The following is a 14804-nucleotide window of genomic DNA, read 5'->3' as shown; positions in this document are numbered from 1 at the left end:
CAGAGGAGCAGGCAGTGGGTAGGGGAGTGGTCGCCTACCTCTGCGCAGGGGGAGCAGCTTGTTCTCCAGCACATCCCTGGCATCTGTGCCCTCATCCATCAGGTCCAGCTTGGTGATGACCCCAATGGTGCGCTGACCTGGGGGTGGGCAGCAGGAGGGCAGTCCTCATGTAGACCCGCCCTCAGGAGGAAATCCCCAAGCCCACCCACCCTGCTCCCCGTCTCCCTGCCCATCCCCTCACCCACTCCTGGGACCCCTCCTATATTTTACACAGTGACGTTTAAAAGCATGGATCTGCTCCCACTGCTATTCCACCTAGACCCTGCAGGGGCTCCCCTAAACTAAGAAGCAACCACCCCCGGGGCCTGGCACACGGACTGCCAAGTGGGAACCTACCCTGGGGGTCCACCTCCTTGGCCACCTTGAGGGCATCAGAGTTGGCCAGGTCGGAGTTGGCAGGGGACACCGCCAAGATGAGGCAGTTCTCCTTGGTGACGAACTGCATAAGCATGTCTCGGATCTGGAACTCGATGTCCGGAGGCTGGTCTCCCACGGGCACCTTGGTCATTCCGGGCAGGTCCACCAGCGTCAGGTTCAGTACTGGACGGGGCGACAAGAGGGATGGCTCAAAGCAAGGGGCATGACCGTGGGCACGCAGAGTTACAGAACAGGGTCGGACCCACGGGATCCGCGTGGGAGCGGGGTCTAAGAAGGACCAGGGTAGGGGCTAAGGATGGGCGGAGCCACGGCGGGGCAGAGCTCGGGCTAGCAGGGCGTGGAGGGGGCGGCTGCGGGGGCGGAGTCTGCGCCAGAAAGGGGCGGAGCCAGAAAGTGTCCTGGGGGCGTGGCTAGGCAAAGAAGCAGGAGGGCGGGGCCAGGTCTCACCGTGCGGCGAGTAGACCCGCAGGTTTATCGGCACCGGAGAGATGCCCTTGTTGGTACCGGTGACCCGGTCGGTCTCGGCTTCGATTTCCAGGCGCACCTCCTCGAAGTCAGTGAACTTCTTCCCCTTGCAGTGCAGGAACTCCGCGTATTCTGCTCCAGAAGCGGGTAGAGGAAGGGGGCGAGCATCACAGTCCGGAACCCACCTGCACCCCATCTCCCACCAGAAACAGACTCCAAACACTTTTATCTCCCTTGTTCAGGTAAGGAATGGAACCCGAGGAGGGAACGAAGCCCTTCCTTGGTAACTTTCAAGTTCAATAGAAAGGTAGCCCCTCACCTTGGGGCTGATGGAGAGCATGTACCTGTGTTAGCATTGACCAGCTGCAGGACCAGGGGACGTCGCGTGACAATGCCAGATCCTCGGGGCAAGAAGTCCCTGCAAGGATCAGAGGAAGGTCAAGATCAGGAGTACCAGTTCTGCAGCTGGGAGATCCAAAATCCCCTTAAAGTGCTGACCCCACCGCACCTTAGAACAAGGGCTTCAGGCCCTGAAGGGGTGATGCCATCCAGAAAAGTGGAAAACACCCTCTTCCAAGTCCCCACATAATTTATGCACCTAAGCTGCCAGGAGACTGCACCAGCAATTCCCCAGATGCCTCTTAGATATGCCCTGTGTTGGTTCAGGACCAACAGGAAGTTCCTGCCCCAACCCAGCCTCAGCCACTCAGCCTGGGGGAAACTGAGGTATGGCTGGCCTACACCCTCAGTGTCCAGTGGCCACAGAGTGGATCCCGAGAAACGGCCCTGCACTTCATCCCCTTCCTTTCTCTGTGGGGAAGGGCAACATCTCACTTCCCTTTTCTCAGGTCCCATCTGGCTGGGGTTGAGGACAGGCAGATGCAGCGGGGAGGAGGCAAGGAAAAGAATTTGGGCTTCAAAAGTGCCCATTGTGTGCCAGCTGCTTTGTGGGCGATATCTCTAGACTCCATACAGTAGCCTCAGGAGGTAGTTGCTGCTACTATCCCCATTTTATGGATGAGGAAACTGAGGCTCAGTGATGTTCAGATTACACAATCAGTATCTAGCAGAGCGGACCTTGGACTTGGATCTGTTCTACCATGCAGTGAAAGCTCTCTGTTCTCAGCCCCCCATGGATCCAGTGCCTATGGATCTGGACTGAGGGGTCACAAGTCATTTGTCTCCAGACCCAACAGTCCAGTCTGTATTGCAGACATCGCTCATGCTGATGTCAACCCCAGCTGTCCTTTTGGCTGAGTCTTGAGGGTGCAAGTACTCTGTCCTGTCAGCTCTTCTTGTTCCCTCACCCCACCCACCTCGCCCTACCCCACCCCAGGCAGACACGAGGGCAGAGGCCTCTCCAGGAATCAGGCTGTCATGGGATCCCCAGGACCCAGGAAAGGGGGAAGCAGGCCAGAGCCTGAGGGACTGTGGCCAGCTGCCGCCTCATGGAGCAACACATGGAGACCGGGAGGGGAACACACAGGACTGACAGAGCCAGAGGTAGAAGCCAGGTCTCCCACCACCTGCCCAGGGCCTGACTCAGATTCAAGGCCTGGGGCAACAGAGAGGCCCAGGGCTCCCAGGATCAAGGCCTCCTGTTGGAGCCCTCGCCTGAGCCACCTCTGGGGAGAGCAGAGCTGGTGAGGAGGAGCCAATGGAAAGGAGATGGCAGGTAGCTTCTGCATTTTCAGGTGCCAAGCAAATTTCATTGTTGCCAGACTATGAGCTGCAGGAGGGCAGGGCCAGCACTTTCTCTCTGCCACAGATCCCAGGGCTCAGAATCCCAGTATTCCAGAGGTGCTCAATAAATTCTGAGTGAATCCCAACTCCTCAAACATGCTCTGATATGGAAATTATAATTTTACAGATGAAGCAATTGAAGCTCAGAGAGGGGAAGTGACTCACTCAAGGTCACACAGCAGAGCTAGGATTATTCTTCTCCTTGCATCTATTTATTTATTGGTGGTGCTGCTGCTGGGGATTGAACCCAAGGCCTAATGCATGCTAGGCAAGCAGTCTCAGCTGAGCTATAACTCCAGCCCCCAGAGCTGGGATTATGATAGAAGTTGCTTTTGTTGGTTTTGTTTCCTTGGGGTGATGAGATTCAAACCCAGGTCCCTGCACGTGCCAGGCAAGTGCTCCACCACTAAGCTGCCTCCCCAGCCCCAGAGCTGAGATTCAAACAAAGTGCAGGCTGGCCCCCAGAGCCTGGAAACCTCCCCATCCAACTGTGTCACCCCCTAAACCCGAGGAGCCAGACTCGACTTTTTATGTAATTCAATTCAATCTGGTCTGTGCCAGGCCCTGTGCTGGGCCCTGGGGACGGGAGATGATGAGTCAGACAGCTCCCCACCCCAGGCGCTCGCAATGTGGGGAGGAGACAGGCAAGTAAACAGAACATGCAAGTCTGTGTGGCCTGCACTGCAGAGTGGCTGGCACACAGGGCGGGGCCTCCTGGGGGGACCTCCTCCTTTATCTCTCCTAGGTGTTACTCAGTGACTCCTTGGGAGACAACCCCTCGGTTTTGGGGGACCCCCAGGACCATGAAGATAGGACAGCTGTTCTCATAGAGGCTTCAGTGGGCGTGGGGGCCTGGGGTCCACCTTCTTCCCCATCAGCTTCTTGCCCAGCAATACCATGGCAACTGCTGTTGCCATGGAAACTGCAGGAGGGGCTGGAAAGGATGGGACTCCCCACGGAGAGTCCCCCATGCAGAGACATGGACCTTGCCTAGAGTTCTTCCCCAAGAGGCATCCCCCTTGAGCAGAAGGGCCCACCCCTGAGCGTGGAGGTCTCTGAGGTGCCAAATAGGGAGGGGGTATGCAGAGCCCAGGGCCCACCTAGGCAGGGTGATGGGTGGTCCATGGCCTGGACCAGCCTGCCCCACATCACTGCCTCCCTGGGGCTTCTTCAAAGGACAAGCAGCTTATGGACAGCAGAGATTAGCGGGCAGGGCCATGTCTGGGGGAAGAATCTCTCCTCCGCAGGGTGGTCATGGGGGTGCCAGGGAGGGAGGTGTCCATTGCTCTCAGGGCCCAGGTGCACAGAGTGAGGCACATCAAATTCTTGAGGCAGCTTGTGCAAACGCACAACCTTCAGACATGCAGGGAGGCAGAATCCAGATTCAAACCCCATCCCCACATGGCTGTCTTGCTCCCTGTCAGGTTTAAGGCTCACTGGCTGAGTGGTTCAAAGCCCGTGCAGGCAGATGCCCTGGACTGGAACCCCACATCTGCCTTTCCCCGGCCTGGTGGCCTTGGTCACGTCTTTTCACTCTCCAGGCCTCAACGTCCTCTGGCGTCATATTAACCCTGCCTCATGCACCTCCCTGCCGGCAGCAGTGGAGGATTCACGGAGCTGGTTCACACCAGAGCTGAGCCCAGGCCCGCCCCGCAACTGGAGCAGGCTGCTGAGGGTCCCCTGATCTCACTCCCCCCCTGGGATGATCCCCAAATTCCATCAACAATCCCCAAATCCCACAGAACCCTCCACCTCACTTCTTCTGGCCACCGAATTGAATCTTGGGACCCTGATCATGAAATGTTAGAGGGAAGGATGGGAATTTGAAGAGCAAAGCTTGTGGACAATGTCCCATTCCTCCATAACTGTCCAGAAGGTGGGACCAAAGTCCAGAGAGGGCAGGGAACTGGGAAGGCACACGGCGATGGAGAGAAGGCCAGGATGGGAAGAGAACCTGGAGGCCAGCTTCCCAGTCCCAACGACTTGACAGACAGCGCCGAGGGCAGAGCCTGACACAAGGGAGGGCTCAGGCAATGCGGGAGAGAAGGAGCCTGGCTCGGCCATTCCTTCCCCTGCCTACACTGACCCACTCGGTGCCTGTTAAGGCTAACAGATCCCTGGGGGAAGTCAGCCTGATCCAGCCTCCAGTCAGTGGCACCCCTGCACCTACTGCCCAGCTCCTGCCAGCTCCTGCCCAGGAGGAAGGAGGACATGCAGGTGCCCAGACAAAGTGTGTGGGGGCCCAGCAGCAGCGGTGGCCGCGGGCTGCTCTGTGCGGGGGAGGGTGGATGGTGGCCTGCCAGCTCTCCCACTCATTTTGAGCAGATGGTGGCTTCCCAGGGAGGCCTTGCCTCGCCATCTGCAGAGGCACCTTCAAACCTGGAGCAGAGAGGACAAAATGCACACCTCAGGACCTCCAAACGCCACCGACTCCCTGTCTGATTTGGTACTGTCGCCCCCGGAAGGGGGTCTGGAGAAACTTCACCAAAAGGCTGAAGGGACCCCATTTCCACTCTAGGAGCTGAGATTTGGGGCCAGAGCCCAGGGATCCCGGTTCCCAACCCTGTTGCATAAAAGTGACAGTGGGGGACCCACTAGTTCTTGGGCTTTGAGGTCAGACCTGCATGGACTTGTGTGGCCGAGGGCAAACAACCACACCTCTCTGAGCCTCAGTTTCCACATCAGGAAATCAGGCTGCTCCGAGGCTTATATCAGTAATGCCTGAAGAACTGGCTGTCACCGCGATGATAAATAAAGACGACGCTTCTGAGCCGTGGAGAGCGGCGGGGCTGTGCTGGGTGCTGAGCGGCAGGAGCTAGAAGGCGGCTCTCCAGCAGCTGGCTGGCCCGGGAGCTGGAGTGTCTAAGGCCAGATCTTGCCCTGAAAATGGAAGGCAGGGGCTGGGCAGGCTCCCAGGTGCCCTCTGAGGCAGGGAGCTGGGCGCGGCAGTGGGCTGGCCAAGAAATACAGCAGGAAGGGGTGAGTCTGCCCTGGGCGACAAGCCCCTCTCTGTTCCCACCATCCCAGAGGCCCCTGGGAGCCCACAGCCGCCCACATCACAGCGCATGAATTCCAAGATGAGGTTTACATTTTTTTTTCAAATGTTTCTACTTTTTAAAAAACATATATTTTTTAGTTGTCAATGGACCTTTCTTTTATTTGCTCATATATACACACGCAGTGCCGAGGGTCCACCCCAGTGCCTCACACAGGCTAGGCAAGTGCTCTGCCACTGAGCCCCAGCCCCAGCCCCAGCCCCAAGGTTTAGATATTTCAAGACAGTTCCTTGACAGTCCTGCTGGTCCCAAGAACAGGGACTGGGCTGGCGCTGTTTCCCACCATGTCCCAGCACCTGGACACTCTGTGGCAGCACCCAGATCACCCTTCCCAGTGCCAAGAAGACTGGAAGGTGAGCTCTCAGTGCCCCCTCAGCCTCACTGGGCAGGCATGGAAACCCAGGAGCAAAGGCTGACATGTCTGGCCCCAGACATGTTGTGGTTAAGCTGGTGACAGGGTAGGGTGGGCACCAGGGCTCTGGACCAGTACCCTGTCCTCGTCTTCCCCACTAAGGATGATCTACTAACTTTCCTTCCTTCCTTTCTTCCTTCCTTCCTTCCTTCCTTCCTTCCATTCTTCATTGATGTTCTTTTCTCTTCCGAGTGTTGATGGCTGTATTTCCAAAAAGGAAACATATTTCTCTTTTGCCCCCAATTTTAAAAAATCATATGCTCTCCATTTGAAAAAGTCCAGAAGATACATAAATACTTTAGAAATGACCAATCATCATCCCAACACCGGGGGATAACCTTTGTAAACATTTTATTATCAATAATAATAATTGCTGATGGATTGCTGGCTGTCGGCCAAACCTTTGCCAGCAGCTTCAAAATCCACACCATCCTGAGATTTCTTTTGGGGGTGAAGGAAATATTCTAAAATTAAACTGTGGAGATGGTTTCACGACTCCATAGATATACTAAAAATCCTTGAATTATACACTTAGCATGAGTGAATTTTATGGTATATAAATTTTTTATTACACAACAATAAAGCTGCTTAAGGGATCTGCGTCCTCTGGATTGATTCTCCCACGGCTGTGGGAGGTGGATGCCATCAGTTTCCCCATCTCCCTGGGGAAGAAACTGACACTCAGAGAGATAAAGCCCTGTGCCCCTGAGCTGGGTCCCTATCCACGTTTCAGAAGCTTCTTGACTCACCAGACAACACGCTGGAGCCATTCAATCTGGAGCTACATCTGGATTCACCAGGAGCACCAGCTCTACCACAGAAGTGCGCCCCTGCTCCAGGCCTCCGTTTTCCCATCCGTGAAATGGGAGCCAATGTAGCAGCTCCCTCCCTGGACTGTAGAGGGGATGCCCTGAGGTCCTGGCTGCGGAAGGCCCCACAGAGGGTGCCCACTGGGCAACAATACCTGGATACTGGCAGGCACTGGGTACCTTCTCTGTACTCCCTCCAGCTGGGGACTCTCAGGTGAGCGTGACTCAGCTACAGAGATCCTCCTCCTCCTCCTGGCCAGTGGCCTCCTTTTTCCCTCTCCTGAGACCAAAGGTATCTGATAAAAGAGTAACATGGTAATGAATGGATTCGAGGTGAAAAGTAGCCACGGTCATTGCTGTTGTCTGTCAGGACATCCTAAGAGGAAATAGAGCCGTACCCAACACCAGGAGGGTCAGGTCGGTGGGGCGGGTGATGGGGATGGCACCCTGGAGTAGGTGACGGCTGACGAGAGACTCGGGGGGAAGGAGCCAGTGAAGCAGGGAGATGGGGCTGGGGCAACGGGGCGCAGTGGGCACCCAGGACCATGGGAAAGGGCTCAGCTCCCTCTTCCCATGACCTGTAAGCTCAGGCGGCCCAGGAGGCAGGGCTGGGGGAAACAGGGCCGGGGGCCAGGCCTCAGGGACCCAACTCGGGAGCTGGGGCCTGGTTATGGGGGCAGGGTCTCCACAGTAGACTTCAGGCAGAAGAGGTTAGATGGGGGGCTTGGAGAGTCCCCCACTATTGTGCAGGGAATGGATTGGGTTGAGAGGGGTGAAGGCAGTAGAGGTCAGGGGTAGGTAGACAGGGCAGGAGGCTGGACTGGATGGGGAGGGTGAGGGGAGGTGGATTCCGGGGCCTCTGGCCAGGGCCCTGGGAAGATCCATCTAGAAGACCGTCCTGAGTATCTTTCAACCTGATATTCCTTTCCCCCGTTGCCTAGGATAATTCCGAGTTGCTAGAGCTGCTCTCCAGACCACTTTCAGGTTTTTTTTTTTAATATTTATTTTTTAGTTGTAGGCGGACACAATGTCTTTATTTTACTTTATGTGGTGCTGAGGATCAAATCCAGTGCCTCATGAGTGCTAGGCGAGTGCTCTACCTCTGAGCCCCAACTCCAGCCCTTGTTCAATCTCCCTGGTACCAGAGATGGAACCCAGGGGCACTTAACCACTGAGCCACATCCCCAGCCTAATTTTAAATATTTTATTTAGAGACAGGGTCTCGCTAAGTTCCGAGGCTGGCTTTGAACTCATGATTCTCCTGCCTCAGCCTCCCAAGCCGCTGAGATTACAGGCGTGCGCCACTGCACCAGGCTCCACTCTCAGTTCTTACCCAGATCAGATCTCAGCCCAGGGAATGGGTAAGAGCGCAGAGACGCTGGGGGGAGCAGAGGAGAGGGGAGATGGGGTGGCACATGTGTGTGGAGACCTGTGCCGCTTCCTGTCCTTCCTCTTGATTTAATCGCTGTGTGACTTCAGGCAGGTTCCCTACCCTCTGTGTGCCATTTGGCCATCTAAAAACCTGGGGTGTTCATTTCTGCTGCTCTGCAATTGGAATGTTGATTCCAAGGAGACTGCGGTGGGCACTGTCTTCCTTAGACATGGGGAATCGGGCCCTGATCCTGGGTCTCACACTCAGGGGGCCCTCTGGACTTTGTCCGGCTTCACCCTCCCTGGGGGGCAAGGAGCCAAGGGAAGGGAGCCAGCTAGAGCCTGCAGACCCCTCCCAGGCTACCTTGGGAACCCTGGGATCCCCTCTCAAGCAGTCCCTAGCCCACCCCTGGGTCTGCCTCCTGCAAATGGATTTTGTTTCAGGGGGCAGCACAGGCCCAAGGAGGGTCCTTCTTGGGCCCATGGAGGAGTGGAGAATGAGGGCCGGGTGAGCTCTGGAGGCTCCTGGTGGCGTGAGGTGGAGTGAGGAGGGACCAGGGCAGCCCAGGGGGAAGGGCCATCTGTCCCCACTCAGAGGGACCTCAAGTCCTAAATTCAAACCCAGCCTACCAGGCGGTTGTGAAGGTGTGTGTGTCAAGGTGGGAGAACAGAACGCCTCGTGTTTAGCAGCCGCAGCTTGATTTATAGCTGGATTGTTAGGCCATATGGCATGTGGGCCTCCATTTCTGCTCTTGCCCACGTCTGACAAGACTGCACCCGTGACTGGCTCCTCTGCCGCTGCCCCACCCGCCTGCCTGCCCACCCCACCCTCTGCCTTCCCACCCTCTGACCCTGGCCAAAGCCTGGGAAATTCAGTCTCCTGGCACCGGGATCAGATGCTGTCTGCCAGGGTAAACTTTCATTCCTAGCTCCTCTGGGCCACCAGGAGGGGTGGGGTTTGGGCAGAATGTCCCTGGCAGGGCACCTTTCCTTAAGTCCAGCCCCCAGGAATGGATTCCACACGCAGTCCCTGGCAGCACCGCTGAGCGTGGGGCAGGTGTGTGCGCTGAGGCACACGGAGGCTGGCACCCAGGGCAGCTGCCACAGCTCTCTGGGGACAGGGACGACAATCCTGCCTCCCCCACCTTCTCAGTCTGGCCTGTGGCCTCTGCCTCTCACTCAGGGTCCTTCACCAGGGTCCTCAATCTCGCAGGCTTCTCCCCTCTTGGGGCCAAGCAGGCACCTGGACTGGTTCCCTCTGCTTGTCCAGCCTCAGTGCCACCTCCGGAGGGCCTTCTCTGACCCCAGGCCAGGGCTTCTCTTCACTCTCAGGCTCCCGTGGGATCCTTGTGGGTTTCACAGTCTCCTGTCCTCTTGGCTGGGACCTTCCCGAAGCACAGGTAGGTCTACCTGGTTCTCAGCCCCGTCCCTGGGGCCTGGCCCAGGGCAGGTTTCAAGGAAATATCTGCAGTCAGACAGCGACTCCCTGCCTCAGATCCCAGTTAACCCCTCGTCTTCTCTGGTCTCAGTCTCCCAGTCTAAGAAACGGGAACACCAGTGTGCGCCCCAGAGTGTTCAGGGACAGCACAGAGCTTTACAGTGGGGAGTGGGTGTCTCCCAGAGGAGGGCCAGGCCTGACCAAAGAAGGGCTCTCAGAGGCCAAGGCCAGCACCAGGCCCCTGGGGAAGCAGCTGGGGACCCACATGGGGTGTAGGTAGGCAGCCACCTAAAACCCCAGCTCCATCCAGGCAGAGGTTCCCAGGGGTCCGCTACCCCACCTGGATGGAGCCGATCCCCACCCCAACTGTGGCCCCCTCCCAGGCTGCAGGACATCAAAGCCTTGCCTGCCCAGGCCCCAGCAGGGATGAACTGGCACGTCCTCCACGCCAGGCCCTCCAGTTCCAGCTCCACTGCAGTCCCACCAGGGAGGTGTCATTGTCCCCATTTTACAGATGAGGAGACAGCAGCTGGGCAGGGGTGGAGCACATGCTCCAGGTGGGCCACCCTCAGGCCTGGCTCTAGCCCCTGCACCTTCCTCTCCGCAAATCCCCCCTGCCTCAGCCTTCCCGGGGGGCTGGAGGGCGGGGCGGGGCGGGCACGCCTCTGGCCCTGGAGGAGCGCTCCAGGATCCTGGACAGGCCCCTTGACCTAGGGCCAGGTGTTGCTGGGGCATGCAGGGGGCCACGGATCCTCCTCTGAACTTACCCCAGAATGAGCTCATCTACTCTCCGGGTTTACACGACAACTCCCAAATTTCCATTTCCAGCCCGCCTTCCCCCAGCTCCTGACACTTCCCCGGGAGTCTAATGGGCACCTCAGGCTCAGTATGTCTCACCCAGCACCCTCTTCCCTGGCCCCCAATCTGCCCTGCCCCCCTATCCCTGACTCCATCAACGGCGACATTCCTGCTTCTGAGCATGCGTCAAAGACCTGGTTTTCTTTTTGGTACCCGGGATTGAACCACTGGGCTGCCCCAGCCCTCCTTTCTTTCCTTTTTTTTCTTTTTTTAAAATTTTGAGACAGTCTTGCTAAGTTGCTTAGGTCCTCACTAAGTTGCTAAGGTTGGCCTCAAACTTGTGATCCTCCTGCCTCAGCCTCCTGAATCGCCGGGATGACAGGCCCTGAAGTCATTTTTGATCCCTCTTTCCCACCTTTTGTGTCCACCCACCACAGATCCTGAACCCCACGATTCTCGACAGAGGTATGGCTCTGGCCGAGGCCCCCGCCTCGTGCCCATGCAGCAGCCACTCTTGCTTTCTCTCTGACCCTGTCCCCAAGTCACACACTTGCCAGAATCAGTTAAAGTCATTGAATTACTTAAAGGCTTCCAAGAAAAATGAAGACACACACACATTCCTCACCGAGCCCCTGCCTGCCTACCTCTTTTATCTCATTTCTCCTCGACACCACCTTTTGTCCTGCCCCAGGGCCTTTGCCTTTTGTCCTGGCCCAGGGCTTTTGCATTTTCTGTTCCCTGGCCCAGAGTTCCCCCCAGCTACTCTCACAGCTCCTCTCGGTTCATCGCTCACCCTGGTGCCGCCTGCTCCTGGAGGCCTTCTCTGCCCTTCCAACGCTGGCCACACTCCTCTGCCTTTGTCTCCTCCCTGCAAAATCCCTGGCCTCAAGGCTCCGTGGCCTCCAGGAATGCTTGCTAAATGACCCGAGGAGCCAACCTCCATTTGCCCTTCTGTGAAAGGGGAGTGAAGACATAGCGTAGATCCAGACAAGTCCCAGCAGGGTCCTGGGCAGCTGCCGGGCCACCTCCATCGCAGAGCTGGTGGCAAGGTCCTCCTGGGTACCCAGGAGCCCAGGCTAGCCTACCTCAGCTGGTTTCCTCCAACTCGATTTCCACTTCCTCTCCTCAGGGGGTTGGCTCCTGGGAAGCCCCAGGAGGCAGAGCTACTGTTACCATGCTCACCAGACTGGGGACCAGCCCTGGGTGGAGAGGTCGGAAGCCTGTGAGGGAGCGGGCAGGGCTGTCTGAGGGCCACTGAGCCTCGGTTTCCCTGCTTCTGCCCCAGCACTGGCCCCCTCCCTCGCTTCCGGGATCCCAGTGCTCTCCCACCCCTCCCCCACACTTAGAGGAGGGCTCTTCCAGCTCCCTGGGCTGGTGGGTGTCAGGCACCCTACACATCTTTTTTCAGGGATCCCGGCAAGAGTGTTGAGATGCGGAGGGCAGCAAGAGGGCCAGGCCTCCTGAGCAGAGTTCACACCTCATTCTGCCCCTGAACGAGCCAACAGTGGCTGAATCTGCTGGGGCTGGGGCTGGGCTAGGGGCTGGGGCCAGGGTGGGGCTAGGGCTGGCCTGCTGCCCAGTGGACTCCCAGAAGCGGGAGCCAGGAGCGGCACACATCTAGACTGTCAACACCTCCCCCCACATGTTTACAAAAGGGCTTTGCCACCCATGAACTCGTGTCCCACAGCCACTGGCTCAGGAAGGCAGGGCAGCAGTTGTCAGTGTTCCCATTCCTCAGATAAGGAAAACGAAGTCCACACACCTGCACGTTCCCACGCCCAGCGCAGGGACTGGCCCTCAGAGGCTGCTGTTGGTCACCCTCAGGAACCCGGGCTTGGACTGACATGGGCTGCACTTCCTGAATGTGTGATCTTGGCAAGGCATTTAATTAACCTCCAGGGTCTCAGTTTCCCCATCTGTAGGGTGGGCATCACGTGCCTGCCTCTGGGGGGGGGGGCTGCTGTGAGCCTGTGGAGGACTCAGCAAGGTGTGGGGCATGAGGGAGGGGCTGCAGGGACAGGAGCTGAGGTCCCTGACTCTATACCCTTGCCCAGACCAGCTGGCCTGGCACAGCAAATATTTAACAAGAGGTAGAATATGGAACAAGTGCTGGACACCCTTGGGAACCGTTGTCTCCAAAGTACCCTCTGCCCTAACCCTGAGTGCTGGACAGGGCTGTGGGAAGGTGCCGAATAGGTTTCTCTGCAGCTCTGGGGTCACGTGATCTGAAGGGGTGTTCTGTAGGAGCTGTCCTGGAGAGACAGAAGGCCTCCCTCTGTGCTGACCAGATGGGCATGTCCTGGGGGGAGACTTTCCAACATCCCACAGATACTCAGGTCCTTCTCTTGACTCTCTAGGGTTGGCAGCGGGCTTCCCAGGACATTTGAGGGGCAGGAACAACTATCCAGTCTATTCCAACTGTTATATTAAACATGTGACAACTGAGGGTCAGAGAGGGCAAGAGACTAGCCTGAGGTTTCAAAGCAGAACCTGGATGTCACCCTACAGAACTGCTGTCCCCTTGGGGGGAGGGGCCCCTGCCTCCTTTCCCTGTGCCAACCACTTCCTTAGCCATGAAGGTCATCGGAAGAAAGCCAGGTTCCTGGAGAGTGGAGGGATGTTGATGATGGAGGGGAAGGTCACTGTCAGCTTTCCTGCCTCAGCCTGCCCAGCCCCCCATCCGCTTCCAGCATCGCGGAATCCTCTCTGCTCCTTCTCAGCACCAGAAAGCCACCTCTATCTTCTCCGTCTCAGAGGGGAGCCTGGGGTGTCATGACCTGCCCGCGCCCCCCCATCCCAGGACCCTTTGTCTTTGCGTTTGCTCCCCACTCTGTCACCTGGCCCTCCCAGCGCCTTGTGGGATCAGAGGCGGGAGGGGGATTAGGTTCTGCAAATGGCTCCCCCTGCCCGCCTCCTGCCTCCTGTCTTAGTCATCTCTGCCCTCCGCTGCCTGCTCCCTGCATCACAATCCCTCTGCCAGGCCTTGGGGAGAACCACACTGGCAGGCGCCCCCGACCCGGGGGCAGGCGAGGCCAGGGGCTGCAGCTGAGAAGCGACCCGAAGTGTTTTCTCCCCCCTCCCTTCCTCGCCCCGCAGCCCGCGCCCCCACTGCGCCGCGCTGCGCACGGATGGCGGCGGGAGCTGCAGAGGTGTGTGTGTCAGCCGGGAGACTGCCTGGTCCTCGATGCCCACGGGGCTGTGTCCTCTTCCAGGACCTGGGGGAGGTCCCTTGTCACGGTACAGGGGCTGACCCCTTGGAGCCTAGGAAAGGGGGCACTGCCCCGGGGGTTCTGCCCGGTCCTAGGGACTCCCGGGCCGAGGGAGGCGCTGAGTAATGCGGCCCCCGCGGAGATGGGTCTGGGGGCACTTCTCTGCTCCTGGCAGAGCGCTGTCTCCCCTAAAGGACGGGGCGGAGGAGGGGGCGTGATTCCGTGGCCCCGGGCTGGCCGACGTTTGCAGACTAGCCGGGGGCGCCGCCGCCCCCAGGGGCTCGCGGTGGGGGAGGGCCGCCTCCTCCCGCAGCGGGTGGGGGCGCGCCGTCCGCCGCCGCAGCCCGGGGGCTGGGAGGTCGCGGCGCCGTCGGAGCCCGGGCCCCGGGGTGGGGGGCGCGCTCGGGGGCGCGCCGCTCCTACCTGCCTATGAAATTCTCAAGCACCGAGCTCTTGCCGGCGCTCTGGCCGCCCACCACGGCGATCTGCGGCAGGTCGAGGTCCGCGTTCTGGCCGATGGTGGAGAAGGCATCCTGCAGCCGGTTGACCAGCGGGATGAGATCCTCCATGGCCCGGTTGCCCATGGTTGCGGCGGGCCCCGCGGGCTGCGATCCGGCCGCCGCTCCCGCTCCGGCTCCCGCTCCCGGCTCCGGCTCTGGCTCCTCCGCTGCAGCCGCGCGCCCAGACTGCGGGCGCCGTGGGCCCCCCGCCCCTCGGGGATCGGAGCGGAGCACTACGTCGGACCGCCACGAGAGGGCGTCCGCGGCCCTGCGGGCAGGCGGCCGTGCGCAGGCGCCTCCCGGGGTGTTATGGGTGTTGTAGTTTTCTCCTGCGGCTTTTGGGGCGATTTACCAGTATCTAGGGGTACTGATGCTTTGCAGAAGATATCGTTTCTGGAAGTGGGCTGTATACCACCCCTCGCAATGGGATATTGGATGGAGGTCTCAGCTGTCTTACTTCATCGTACAGTTGGGGAAACTGAGGCCTGGAGAGACTATCAAATTGCTCCAAGGTCACAGTCCCCTGACAGAGTTCCTCTTGACCTTGCTGCCTTCTGCCCTAGGG

The 14804-nt window shown here is 58.6% G+C and overlaps 1 pseudogene across 1 annotated transcript in view; it reads right to left on the bottom strand.

Moving 5' to 3' along the window:
- The window catches only part of LOC308640035 (dynamin-1-like), a 35176-nt pseudogene extending 20853 nt beyond the window's left edge, over positions 1-14323 (bottom strand). Inside the window, exons 1-5 of the transcript XR_014024272.1 lie at positions 14163-14323; positions 1248-1321; positions 886-1035; positions 397-600; positions 39-137 (exon numbers count right to left, since the gene is read on the bottom strand). The product of XR_014024272.1 is annotated as a dynamin-1-like (transcript). The remainder of the gene's footprint in view (positions 1-38; positions 138-396; positions 601-885; positions 1036-1247; positions 1322-14162) is intronic.
- Positions 14324-14804: the final 481 nt, after the last annotated feature.

This window comes from Spermophilus citellus, assembly GCF_964194105.1.
Source record: "Spermophilus citellus genome assembly, contig: SCAFFOLD_196, whole genome shotgun sequence".
Lineage (NCBI taxonomy): Eukaryota > Metazoa > Chordata > Mammalia > Rodentia > Sciuridae > Spermophilus > Spermophilus citellus.
The sequence above is the reverse complement of the archived record's forward strand: the minus strand, read 5'-3'. Positions and strand labels throughout refer to the sequence as shown.